The 15,000-nt window shown below is 35.9% G+C and overlaps 1 protein-coding gene across 1 annotated transcript in view; it reads right to left on the bottom strand.

Moving 5' to 3' along the window:
- LOC115216181 (PDF receptor-like) overlaps window positions 1-10,423 on the bottom strand; it is a 284,070-nt gene extending 273,647 nt beyond the window's left edge. Inside the window, exon 1 of the mRNA XM_036506491.1 lies at window positions 10,364-10,423. The gene's annotated coding sequence lies outside the window, so the exon portion shown is untranslated. The remainder of the gene's footprint in view (window positions 1-10,363) is intronic.
- Between the last annotated feature and the right edge of the window lie 4,577 nt (window positions 10,424-15,000).

Raw genomic sequence — 15,000 nt, 5'->3', positions numbered from 1 at the left:
GACAATATCTTCCCTGTCAAGAAACGGGATTGTTCATAACGATTAAAGCAATGAAGTTTTCAAAATACTTCCTGACACTGGCATGTGGTAAAGTCACTTGTATTGGGATTGTTGTATGTTAACGTTAGTTATAATAACTACATTTTACGATTTATTTTTTTGACTTCAAGTTAAATTCCTACTGCCATAGATTTAGTCTTTGGAGGATTTGGTATTCAAGAAGGATGAGATTAATAGATTAGCAAACTGTCATGCGAAATTAATCTGGAACAAGAGTAATTTCTATTTTGAATGCAATTTGTGAAGATTTGTAAGCGTTTTCTGTTACCATATCAAAATAAACGAATGAAAGGAAATGGAATATCCGTTTTATTATTAATTAAATGCGTTTGGCATAACGAAAATACTGAAAGTAACAGCAATTTCATTTTCAACAATGAATTTTGTTTTCTTAAACGTAAAATTTCTCATTGTGCTAAAAAGATATTAACAACCTTATGATTAAATCAGAAACAGATATTTTGTTAGGATTGTCCATAATGTAAATATGTTATAATGAATCTATATGAAAAAGATTCTACGCTTTCCATTAATAGTTGTAGCTTTGGATTTAAGAATTTCAACGTTGAACGTTATAAGCAAGACAGTATTTCCTTATTTCGCTTATATGGGCTTCTCTCGCTTATTTTTACTATTGAAATTTACCTCTCTCCCTCTCTCCCTCTCACCCTTCCTTCTTCGACTTCATTATCATTATCATTATTATTATTATTATTATTATTATTATTATTATTACTGCCTTTGCACAGCTTCTAACGCTGGAGATGTACTACGGTGTCAGCTGTTCACTACCAGTGAACTAAGGTAACACCTCCTTTTTTCGAGCACCTTCCCGAGTATTCGAGCAGTTCCAAGCAGTGCTGTTTTCTGCAGGTGCTCCACCCTTATTGCAACCCTTACTTGTTCCACGTACTTTTCGAGATTTTTTCATACTATTCCCAGGGCTCCGACAATTTTTGGTACTACTACTACCTTTTTCATCGACCACAACTGCTTAACTTCCCAAGCTAACCTGTCATATCTCTCGACTTTTCTTTCTTCCTTATCGCATACCTTGTTGCCAGCTGGGCATGCTATATCTATGATTCAGCATAGTTTGTTTTCTTTCTCAAGAAAACAAATTATTATTATTATTATTATTTTAGTTTGGCTCAGGTTCGGTTATATTACTGGTAGGAATTATATAGATAATGGGTTACTGGCTTTCATCTTAGGTATCCACAAGTTTTCGGCAGTCTTTCAAGTTCATAGGACCCTCCTGATAATCCTTGCTGTCCGTAAGAGACAAACTTTCTGTAGGAGCTCTATCGAGCATTCTATTTCAATCTCCTTCAGCCATTTGTCTATATCTTGACTTACTGTTCTCAACACACCAAGTATTATAGACATAAACTTTACTGTTCACATGCTTCAAATTCTTTCTTTTTCAAACCTTAAGGGATTGTTTTATATTTTTGCTTCTCTTTCTCTTTCTTTACAATCCTGGAATCAAACGGGTGTGATTGGTTGATAAGTAAGCAACTTCGCTTTTCCTTATCTATAATCATTATATCTGGTCTATTATTTTCTAACTTCTTGTCCATTTGAATAAGACAGTCCCACAAAATCTTACATTTCTCTGACTCCAGTACTCTTTCGACTCGATGATTGTACCATGAGTTTCCAGGTTCAAATCCCCATTTCTGGCAAAGTCACCAGTCTATAAATTTTACTACCTTATAAAGATAGCTTTTGCAAATTTTTCGAGGCCAAATTGCATCCTGATGTTATCACTAAATTGTTTAACAATTTCTAGTAAGCCCTGTATTAGTCGGTCATTTTTTTTGCAAAGCGCTTTAAATCATACGTGTAAAGAGATGATTTATATTTTTATCAAACATTTTATAGCCACATTGTACATCATTTGGCAATTTCGAGAGAGGTATTAAGGCTACACAAAAGAGGAGTGGTGATAGAGAGCCACCCTGGAAAATGCCACATGAAATTCTTACATCTCCAGCATTGAGAGATTCATTGTCACTGTTCAAAGTCAGTGTGGTTTTCCATGATTTCATACTTACACACATGAAGTTTCACTGAGTAGGTGCTGTTTTATACATTTCCAGACATTTCTTAAACCAGCAATGTGGTGGACTACGCAGACTATCGACAAGTTTTTGTATAGTTTGTGACAATCTTTCAAGTTCATATTATTAATGAGTAGCTGATCCAGGCATTTCTTTATCCAGCTATGTGGTAGGCTATCAAAAGCCTTTTTATAGTCTATCCAGGCTATTGATAAGTTTTTGTGTCGTTTGTGACAATCTTCTAAGGTCATCTTATTGGTGAGTAGTTATTATTATTATTAACATTATTATTATTATTATTATTATTATTATTATATTTTATTATTATTATTATTATTATTATCATTATCATTATTATTATTATTATTATTATTATTATTATTATTATTATTATTATCATTATCATTATTATTATTATTATTATTATTATTATTATTATTATTATTATTATTATTATTATTATTATTTTCAATTATGGTATTTACGTCTCGCTTTCCAGATTCGAGTCATACAACAACAAAATGTGTTTATTTAACGCAATTACATAGACTTTTATTTGTTTGTTTTTCTTTTCCTGTTTGGAGAAAAATATATATTTGCGAAGTAAATATTTAAATTTTCATTGGTAAACAAGAGCCGATCTTTCAAAAGGACCCTCTTAGACTTTCGAACCAGACTGATCAAATATGTTTTCACTGACATTATACAGAAGACAATTCATAAAAGGTCAAAACAATCTTAATACACTCAACTTGAAAGGAAACAACAGTGACATCTATTTCATTGCAACTGTTTCTAGGCACTCGTTTCATCACATAATACACACACGTACACACACATATACACCACACACACACACGGAAATATTTTGCCGTGAGGGAATATTTGTGGAAATTGAACTGGTTTCACAAGCATGGCTGCAGGCGAGCAATTGTCGAATAACAAATCATATCCAGAGAAGACGGCAAAGCGTGGCAGTGTTTATATAGTCCTGTCTAAGGATTTAAACCAAACGAAGTGTTATACACCTATTTCACAAAAAGGGATTACGTCTGCCGTTAAGAGGGGAGTGACGAAAGGGAAGACCTAGTTGGTGTATGAGGTTTTATGCAGTCCATCTATCGAATTAAAGCCCTCAGAATTGTCGGCGAAAATGTATGTTGGTGCACCACACAACAGCCCAGAGGCCATGTGATCGTAACTCCTTTTGTAGTACTTTTGGGTACATTATTATTATAATTATAATTATTATTATTATTATTATTATTATTATTATTATTATTATTCAGTAGTTTTATTTTTATAGCGTGCTTTCACTTCACTACCGAGCGCAGCTCTGTGTGCCTTGGGTATGTGCTGTGATTTGTTGTGATGCTCTGATGGTTATTGTATGGAAAGTGCTCTGCGTAGGATGTGTGCTGTGCCTAGTAGTGCAATTTTCTGTATGATATATGTGTTTGTAAGTCCTGGTGTTTTTGTTATGTATTTGTCTGAATATTTTTTTATCATGCCTAATGCACCTACTATGATAGGAATTGTTTCTGTTTTCAGATTCCACATTCTAGTTACCTCTATTTCCAGGTCTTTGTATTTTGAGAGTTTCTCCATTTCTTTTAGAGACACGTTGTCATCTGCCGGTATTGATACATAAATTAGAAAGCATTTTTTTTCTTCATGATCTCTGACAACTATATCTGGTCTGTTGGCCTTAATTTCTCTATCTGTGTGTATCGGCATATCCCAGAGTATGGTTGCTTTCTCGTTTTCTGTAACCTTTTCTGGTGTGTGCCTATACCATCTTTTTTCTGTTGTTATTCCATAATGTTAGCATAGCTTCCAGTGTATGTAGGTTCCAACTCTGTCATGTATGTGAATATATTCCTTCTTAGCCAGGACTGGGCAGCTAGAGATAATATGATTTATTGTTTCTTGTCCATCTCCACATATTCTGCAGTTACTTGTAATATTTCTTTTCATTACATGTTTTTGGTAATTTCTGGTGGGGAGGCTTTGGTCTTGTGCTGCAATTAAAAATCCCTCTGTTTCTGCTTTGAGTCCTGAGCTTCTCAACCATTGCTGGGATCTTTCTTTGTCTATTTCTTTTGCGTTTAGTTTAGTGCAGTATTTACCATGAAGGGGCTTTTCTTGCCATCGTTTTATCATGGTTCGTTGCTGTTCTATTTTTAGTTTGGATTTCATTTGTTTTATAGCTTTTGTTGTTTCTTCATCATCTTCTTCTTCTTCTTCTTCTTCGTGTTTATTAGGTGGTATGATTTCTTGTTTGTATTTGTCAGCTTCCTTAAATACTGAGAACAGTTTTTTGTTTTGCTCGTGTTTTGCTGCTATCTGGATCAGTTTTCCTTCCTTCTGAAGTAGGTATTTTTGCAGTCCTATGGTGGTTATTTTATAGTAGTTTTCCAGCTGTATAAGGACTCTACCACCTTCTATACGTTGTATATATAGTCTTTCTATGTCAGATTTTGGGTGATGCATCCTAGATCCTGTCAGTATTTTTCTTGTTTTCCTATCTATTTTGGACAGTTCATTTCGTGTCCAGTTAAGGATATTGTAGCTGTAACTTATAACTGGGACAGCTAAAGTGTTGATACCTATTATCTTGTTTTTAGCATTGAGCTCTGGTTTTAGTATTGATCTAACTCGTCTATAATATTCTTTTTTTATTTTCTCTTTCATTTGTGTGTGTTGTGTCTTATCTAGTTCATGGATTCCTAAGTATTTGTAAGTTTGGCTTTGGTCTAATTCTTTTATTTCATTGGTTTTATCTAGTGTGATGTTGTTACTTTTAACTAGTTTTCCTCTTTTCATGGTTACTTTGGCGCATTTTTCTAATCCAAATTTCATATCTATTTCTTTGGTAAATCCATGAACTGTCTTTAATAGTGTTTCCAGCTGTTTGTCATTTGCAGCGTATAGTTTTAGGTCATCCATATATAAAAGGTGGCTGATCGTTTTGCCGTAACATTTATATCCGCATCCAGTTCTATTTAGCATATCAGATAGAGGTGACAGTGCCAAGCAGGAAAGGAGTGGAGAGAGCGTGTCTCCCTGGAATATTCCTCTTCTGATGGGGATGTCTTTGGTTTTCATGAGTCCCTCTTTTGTTTGGAGATGTAGGACTGTTTGCCATTTATTCATAGAGTGCTCTATGAATTTTATGATTGTTGGTGCTACTTTGTTAATGGCTAGTGTTTCAAGGATCCATGTGTGGGGGATGCTATCAAACGCCTTTTGGTAGTCAATCCAGGCCATACTGAGACCTTTCTTCTTTCTGTGGCTGTCTTCAGTTACGGCTTTATTAATTATTAGTTGATCTTTACAGCCATATGAGCCTTTGCGGCATCCTTTCTGCTCTTCTGGGAACAGTTTGTTTTCGTCCAGGTGCTTGTTCAGCCTTTGCGATATCACTGCAGTAAATGCCTTGAACATAGTAGGGAGGCAGGTTATTGGTCTGTAGTTTTCTGGTTTTGCTGTTTCATTTGATTTGGGAATTAAGATGGTTTTCCCCTTCGTGAGCCATTCAGGCATTGTCTCTGGCTCTGCTAGTATGCTGTTAAAGTTTTCAGCCAGCTTTTTGTGCATTCCTGTTAGATATTTCAACCAGAAGTTGGGGATCTTGTCATGCCCAGGTGCCTTCCAGTTGCTTAGTTTTTGCAGTGCCTGGGTGACCTCTTCAGTTGTTATGGGGGTCCAAAGTTGTTCAGAGCCGAGTTTGTTATTTTGATACTCCTTTTTTTTGGCTGTTCGTTCGCCGACCATATTTCTCTCCAGAATTCTTCCAATTCTTCTGCCGTTGGTGCTGCAGTGACTTCTATTTTATTTTTTCCCAGATCTTGGTAGAACTTTTTGGGGTTGGTGTTGAACTTTTTGTTCTGTTCAAAGAAGCGTTGGCGTTTCTCGTACCGGCGGATCCTTTGAGCTTTGGCAAGGATATCTTGCTTCAGCTTTTCTTTTATCTCCGGCAAATCTTTTTCTGTGATGTTATATTTGCGGAGCATTTTTGTTCTCTTTTTGTTGCTCAGTAGCGTTGATTCTTTGCTGATTTCATTAAGAATCGACAGGTCTTTTCTAATTTTTTTAATTTTGTTTTGGATGTTATTTATCCACAGGGTTTGTTTGGGTGGTGGTACTCCTGTTTGGGCGGGTTTGGGTGAGTATCCAGCTTCTTTTGTGGCTGCAGTGGCTGCTGCGTATATCAAGTCATTTAGTTCAGTGATATCACTTTTTTTTTGTTTCAGTGGCTAGTTCAGTGACGGCTAGGTTTATGTTGTTTATAATTGGTGTTGTTATTGCGTTTATTTTTATTCTTGGGAGGTATGGTCGGTGGTCCATTTTGGGCTCTGTGGTTTTCAGTTCTAAGATTATTTTATTTTTTATATTATCATAATCATTAGGCTCCCCTTCGTTGTTTACATCGTGTTTGTTGGGAATGTTGCGTTTGTCTTCGTGTTTTACAGTTTCAGTGTGTGGCTTCTATCTATATTTTCCTGGCGTATGTTTTCTTTTAGGTGTTCTATTTCTATTTCTGATATTTTTTTTGTGTTGAGAATGTATCTTCGTACGTTAGCTAATTTATTAGGGTTCATTGATGTATCCAAGTCTATATCTCTATTATTTTCCTTCCATATTTTATATGTATGTGTTGTTGTATTTTCATTTTTGGGGTAGAGTACTGCTGTGTAGTATGCGTGTAAGATAGAAATGTATTCCTCACGTGTCCATTTACGTCTTTTGGTTTTATTTGCGGGACATGAGGTACAACGTCCGGCCCATTATTTTGACGGTCGTCATTTTCGTAGGGTACCGGTCCGTTTATTTCTGTTGTCACATTATTTCGCACGTGTAGTTTTTCGTACATTTTTTGTTGTAGGTTTAATGTACGTACCGCTCGATTGTTATTCTTGGGTTGAATAGTATCGGTGGCATTTAATTTCTTCGTAGTTCCTTTGTACATGGTGTTTGAGGTCGGGGATGATCGTGATGTTCCACGCATGTTTACATGTGTTGCGTTAGAGGTGGAGATAATATCGAGTCAAAATACATCATTTCGTTTCGAAAATAGTAATAAATTTCAATTAGTATTACTTACTCGGATACAGTCCAATTCTTTGTTAGCAAAACTTTGGCTCCATAGAATGTCCTTGTTTTCGATGTTTGTGGATAGATTTCGGAGCTCTGAATTTTCCTTCTTACACCTTAAACGTCCCCCGGTGTAATCCCCTTAAACGTCCCCCGGTGTAATCCCCCTTAAACGTCCCCCGGTGTAATCCCCCTTAAACGTCCCCCGGTGTAATCCCCCTTAAACGTCCCCCGGTGTAATCCCTTATTATTATTATTATTATTATTATTATTATTCTATGTTCGACTTTTACTTTACATTCGTACGCGTTGGCTCCAAGTCTCACCCAGTTACCTCAAGAGACAACAGGTTGGAAGTCCATGTTGTTGTTACGCCTAGTGTGCCATATATTTGGTTTTGTATTTAGTGTTGTACTAGTGAATGTCTATAAAAAAAAACAAAAAAAATTATTTTTTTTAAAACTTGAGATTACATAGAAAGTATTTTGCGTAGGATATGAGCAGTTCCCATGAGCACTATCTTTTGAATTTCTGCCATTTTGGGGTTTCCTGGTATCTGAGTTAGGTAGCAACTACTACTACTACTACTACTACTACTACTACTACTACTACCATCATCATGATCATGATCATCATCATCATGGTGACAGCAAGGAACTGATTGAATCATTAGCACAATATCTTGTGCCCAAGTTTCTGTGCAAGTTCAACACAAAAGTCGGTAGGACGAGAAATCTTGAATTGTACGGATGCTGCTCTCTGCTAATTTTCCCGAAGTAGGGCTGAGTATGACAAACACGACTTAAGTGAACGGATGTGCATACAGTATGGACTTTGAAGCTGTGGGACGCAGCTGAAAGAGTGAAAGAAAGAGAGAGAGGAAAAGAGAATGTTTCCGTTGAGAGTAGCATTATTTCTGGTTCCTTGACATTCCCTGATTAGTATCGCATGCGTGTCTTTATATTCCAAAATTTTGTGTCTTATATTTTGTGTCCATATATAGGCGCAGGAGTGGCTGTGTGGTATGTAGCTTGTTTACCAACTACATAGTTCCGGGTTCAGTCCCACTGCGTGGCACCTTGGGCAAGTGTCTTCTGCCATAGCCTCGGGCCGATCAAAGCCTTGTGAGTGGATTTGGTAGACGGAAATTGAAAGAAGCCCGTCGTATATATGTATATATATATATATGCGTGTGTGTGTTTGTGTGTCTGTGTTTGTCCCCCTAGCATTGCTTGACAACCGATGCTGGTGTGTTTATGTCCCCGTTCATTAGCGGTTCGGCAAAAGAGACCGATAGAATAAGTACAGGGCTTACAAAAGAATAAGTCCCGAGGTCGAGTTGCTCGATTAAAGGCGGTGCTCCAGCATGGCCGCAGTCAAATGACTGAAACAAGTAAAAGAGTAACAGAGTAAAAAGAGAGTATATTTGTGTTGGGACTTAAAACTCATATTTTCCAAACCCGATACAAGTAACAGTTGGTTACACTTTCCTGTAATACTTCTCCCCCCACCCATCCACCCACTGTGCTTGTATCAATAACAAATAAATTATTTTTCTTAGAACTTTTGCTGCTTTCTGTTATTGGTGTCTAACCTGAATAACCTATGTAACTCAATTGAATTGCGGATAGAAAACATTATCACACTTCCAGGCTCTCAGATAATATTTTCCATTAATTTTTCGGAAAAAAGGTCAAGATACCATGCGAAACAGTTTATTAGAGTAATAAGTACACACACAAACATGCGCGCACACACACAGAAAGACAAACACACACGCATACATACATACATACACATAAACACAAACATTTGGATATATGTTATATATTATATATATTATAGCATATATATATGTGTGTGTGTATATATACATATACTCTTTCTCTTTACTCTTTTACTTGTTTCAGTCATTTGACTGCGGCCATGCTGGAGCACCGCCTTTAGTCGAGCAAATCGACCCCGGGACTTATCCTTTGTAAACCCAGTACTTATTCTATCGGTCTCTTTAGCCGAACCGCTAAGTGACGGGGACGTAAACACACCAGCATCGGTTGTCAAGCGATGTTAGGGGGACAAACACAGACACAAAAACACACACATACATATATATATATACATATATACGACAGGCTTCTTTCAGTTTCCGTCTACCAAATCCGCTCACAAGAAGACACTTGCCCAAGATACCACGCAGTGGGACTGAACCCGGAACCATATGGTTGGTTAGAAAGCTACTTACCACACAGCCACTCCTGCGCCTATTCACACACACATACACACACATACATACACATACACACACGCACACACACACATACACACACACACACACACACACACACACACACACACACACACACATATATATGTTAATGTTTGGCGTAACCGCTGATGAGAACTTCGCCTTGTAAATTAATTTATTTGCTAATTACAGTTCGAAATCTAAGCTCCGGCTATAAAACATGGTAATTTTTATTTTTTTTATTTTTCATTCCTTTGAAATTGCTCTTAACTGTGGTTTTGATTTTTTGACTGTTCCTTCTAGCATGTAGGGTGACCTGTTAAGGCTCACCTCTTTTTGTGTTTAAATGTACACTAATTTTATATGAAAAAAAATATATATGTATGAATATATGTATGTATGCACGTACATACATAGAAATATGTGCACACATAAGTTCTTATCCAATGTACGTGGCTGATCCAACCTCAGGATTGTTCCAGGAATGATGTTTGGATAAAGAATACAAGTGTTTAAACATTTACAACGGCTGTTTCAGCAGCATTATTTGCTGACGACTTCTTCGATTACGTCATGCAAAAAATCTGCGCACAACACGTGAATACAAAATTACAATCACATAGAAAATTCGAATTGACCTGCTTGGTAACTGCTTAGCACGACATATATATCTGTGTGTGTATGTGTGTGTATGTGTGTATGTGTGTATGTGTGCGAGTGGGATGAGTGCGCTAGTGTGTATATTATAAATATAAAAAACGCAAGCTGAAAAACCATATTCACACAAACACACACAAACACACACAGACGCACAGACGCACGCACACACACACACACACACACACACACACACACACACACACACACACACAAAGAAAAAAGAATTGTCACTTACAGTTTGATAGTAAAGTATTTCTCTCGCTTTCTATTGGATATCCTTTTCGCTTAATATCTACAAAACATAAACAGGGATAAGACAATGTCAGATGAATAATAAAGGAAGTAGTTTTTGTAACGAGAACCACAAAATCATCATCATCATCATCATCATTATTATTATTATTGATATCATCCTTATATACACTCTACAAAGTATATTAAACGTTTTTATAAGTCAACAGTTCTACTGTGTTAGCAGTGCTATCACATCACTTGTTAAAATTATCTCTGCAGATTTCCAATAGAAATAATGGCCACCTCTGATTTTCTTACAACCTTTCGTATTTTCGTATCCGAGACGCTTAATGTAAACCACAACGAGATCGAAGATAAAAAAAATGGATAATATACCATTCTACAATGGTATATACCATTCTACAAACTCTTTGCTTAAGCAGCCACTAAATACAGTGCTGTAACGTGACCTGAAGCTGGTATGCAAATATTAATGACTTGTTGGAACAGGGAGTTTGGCTATTTGTATCGGTTTTCTTTGGTTCTGAGATATTTCTGGAGACTTATGGTAGATGTTTTTTTTATTGTAGTTGTCTAGCTTATAGCGCTTTTGAAGAATATATATATTCTAACACCGGGTTGTTCGCATCGCTATAACTAAATGGAATATTGACATAAAGACACACACACACACGCGCTCGCACACGTGGACACGCATACACACACACACAAACACACACATATAAAATATGAATGCAGTGTATTTTAGTTGAAGTTTTGCTACTACGTTTCCATAGCATTGCTTTTACATAATTTTATTGTACATAACACATTAATGAAGAAATGTTATGGAAACATGAGTCGCATAATTCAACAAAATCCACGCTATTCATAATCTTTTATTATTTTTGTACCGCATTAAATGTGCATTGTGTTGCTACACCCATCAGATTTGCGAAGTGCTTAATATCATTTAACTACATAATATTGCCTGGTTTGTTCTGTTGATTGGATGATACGTTGGAAATATGACTGTTATTCCTCCAGAGTACCGTGTTAGACAAATACACAGTGCAGTGCTACTGAGTTATTTGCCACGATCATTGAGATACCCGTTACTTTACACTCACTCACTCATACACACACACACACACACACACACACACACATACACACACACATACACACACACACTCATACATATATATATATATATATGTATATCGATGTACAATAGTATACTAAAGCTTTATGTACATCTGCTGACTCATTTTCAATTCTTGAGAGGAAAAAGACGTTTTGTAAATATGTGATAATCCATCTGTGTTAGAAAATGATAATATAAAACTACAATGAAACTTCAGTGTTCAGATAAACCACTGGATAGAACATAAGAACCCTCACATAATTTTTCCTTTGCTAAAATGGCAATTATTGACTAATAGTCGATTTAGGAATACCGAATTACTATTATTACGCTTTGTAGAAGCGAGTTAGAATCATATCCGTTAAAGAATACATCAATGGTCGACTTTGAAACCGATTCAACGGCGATGATGCATAACCATGTATGATTAGGCCACTAATCAAAGCCTCTATTCTTGCAAATCTGCTCTTAAGGTGTCCCTAAATCCCTGTGTAGTTCGTTTACATAATCCATTAATTCATCACTCGTTATACGAAAAACTGTGATGAATCAAACTAACACATAAACAACCAATACATAAGTAAATAAAACAACTTATATAACACAAGGAAATGACAAAATCGCAAACTTTGTTTTTAGTTGTTTAAAAGTCATGTATTAAAGTTCTAGAATGAATATTTATTAACCTCTTGAAATTTACTAAACTCACACGTAAATGGTTTGGTATGGAGAAAAGCTTATTTCCCAGACAAAAGAAATGGCAATCAAGTCAAATCTACAGATCCATAGTCTGACTATTGACTTCTTAAAAACAAAAAAAACTCAATACAATTTCAGAGTATGAATATCCACGGGTATAAGATAACTCATCAGAACGGAAAGAAAAAGGAAAGGCGTCTGACCATAGATTCGACTGACAACCAGAAAACGTTTGATACTATTTGGAGACTTTCTATGCAAGGACCTTGGTATTTAAAAGAAAAATACACGTGGAGATGTAAAAGAATAAAGAAAATTCGATCCCCCGCAACATACAAACATGCCTAACAAGAAGACAATAACGAATGACAATTGCAGCCACTGAAAATTCATCTCATATAGAATTGCTTGATTACAGGTGAAAAGGTGGAATTAAAACTCGCAGCTCGGTTATGCATTGAAAACATACAACAGAAATTAATGTTTCGAAACGGTAATGGAAAATATGACGATGATGGTTTCTTTAATAATTTTAATAATAATTTTAATAACAACAACAACAACAACAACAACAACAACAACAGCAGCAACAACAGTAACAACAACAACAACAACAACAACAATAATAATAATAATGATGATGATGAGGATGATGATAATAAGACCTACCAAAAACTGAGCAAGTATAAAGATCTTGAAATAGAAATTAGCAAAATGTGGAACCTGAAGACTAAAACAATACCTATTGTCATAGGTGCCCTAGGAATAATAGAAAAAGGGGATAATTGCTACCTAGCTCAGATACTAAGATACCCCAGAATGGCAGAAATTCAAAACATAGTGCTCATGGGAACTGCCCATATCCTACGTAAAATACTGTCTATGTAATCTCAAATTTTGAAACAAACTCATAATTTTCTTATGTTTTCTTAAACATTCTCTAGAACAATACTATGTGCAAAACCGAATATATGACAGCCTAAGGCATAACACCAACATGAACTTCTAACTTGTTGTCTCTTGAGGTCTCTGGATGAGACTTGGTGTCAACTTGTACAAATAAAAAACAAAAGCCAAACATATAATAATAATATAATAATAATAATAATAATAATAATATGCAGTACCAGGCAGTGGCTCTCATGGCTTCTGATCTTAACTGATTGGAAGTGTTATCGTGTGCATTGTTTTGTCTTGGTATAAAAGATGGGCTACAGCAAATATTCTGCTCAATACCACAGATTTGCTTGTCAGTTGCTTGACCTTAACCAGTTGAGCATGTCCCTTAGTGGCTGACGATATGTGCATCTCTGATCACGAGCAGAAGTAGTGGGGGAGCATCATAGCCATGTGTTGAGAGGGATTCTTTGGGGTTTGAATAATTCACATCTGGAAACATGGGTGGTTCTTTCAACATCCTTAAACAACCCTTATTCAGGGACCTTTTGAGCGGGATGGGCTACTCAACATGAAGAAAATTCTAACTGGGCCCCACCTGCAAGGTCATGTGCTGTTTATCTTGATATGAGATCACCATGTCGCGCACATATGGTTGTGATGCATGTGCCTGGTGTACCCTTATCAGACGGGTAGTCATGATGGGTATATTGGACTTCGTATATTTTACCCCAGTGTCACTTTGATGGCATGCACTGCTCTCTCACTCAATAATAATAATAATAATAATAATAATAACAGCAACAACTAAAAGAAGAACAACAACAACACTCAGAGAGCGCAAACACCTGCCAAGTCAATACGAAAGTCTTCTCAGTAATTAGCCAGAGATGATTTTTAAAAAGTGAATATCTGAAGTAAACTCAACTGCTCTCACAAAGGAGAATACTAAAAATGAACCTGATCGCACTTAAAAATTGAGTTAAAATAGCGGAAAAAAATAATCCAGAATTTTTGTCCGGTACCCGATCGATCCCAATCGTAGTCATGGAATCTGAAGGTAGCTGTAGAAAATTTAGTAACAGTAATAAGTAGTTTATCCTTATCTAATACAAGCCAAAGTTAACCAACTCACCATTCAAAGCAGTTTCAATGGCGGAGGTAATAATAATAAGTTCTCAAGAACTTTTAAATGAATAGCATGAAACGTTTTGGCTTTCTCTTCTCTTAAATTCCGGCCTCCTTTTAGTATTCCTGTTGTTTTAGTTCGATGTATAGATGTTTCAATATATGTAAGTATACAGTAAAGTGTTAATATGTATCTATAATATATAATATATATATATTATAAAAATATGTTAGTATTATTAAATTTCTGAACGGTTTTGCTGCCGTTTGTTTATGTAAGTTTGATTTCTTTATCCATCAGTTTTTCCTACGATAGAGAGGCGATTAAAATTAATAATAGAGTAACGAAAATAAAACTTTGGAAACAGCCTAAAGGGAGATAACTGAGAAAGACATGAAAGTGAACGTAAGATCGTAATCATGTAAAGTAAAGTAAATATAATAAATAATCCAGAATCCTTATCCGGTACTGGATCGATCCCAAAATCTTATCAGTTCGTGTCAGGTACAAGAACAAACATCTCTGAAAGTTTCGTTTAAATTCATCCAGCGGTTCTTGAGATAGATTGTCCATGGACAAACAAACAAACACGACTGAAAGCAATAACTCCGCCTTCGCTAAGGCGGAGGTAATAATAATAAACTTGCAAGGGGGGAAGGGCCTCTTTGAGTCTTTTTAGACAAACCCCTACAGAGAGGGTGACTCGATAAAAAATACTGGTGGTTGAGACCCTTTATCAACACTTTCTTCTGCATGAGAGTAATGA

This window comes from Octopus sinensis, linkage group LG10 (assembly GCF_006345805.1).
Source record: "Octopus sinensis linkage group LG10, ASM634580v1, whole genome shotgun sequence".
NCBI classification, from domain to species: domain Eukaryota; kingdom Metazoa; phylum Mollusca; class Cephalopoda; order Octopoda; family Octopodidae; genus Octopus; species Octopus sinensis.
This window is presented reverse-complemented; position numbering and strand designations above follow the sequence as displayed.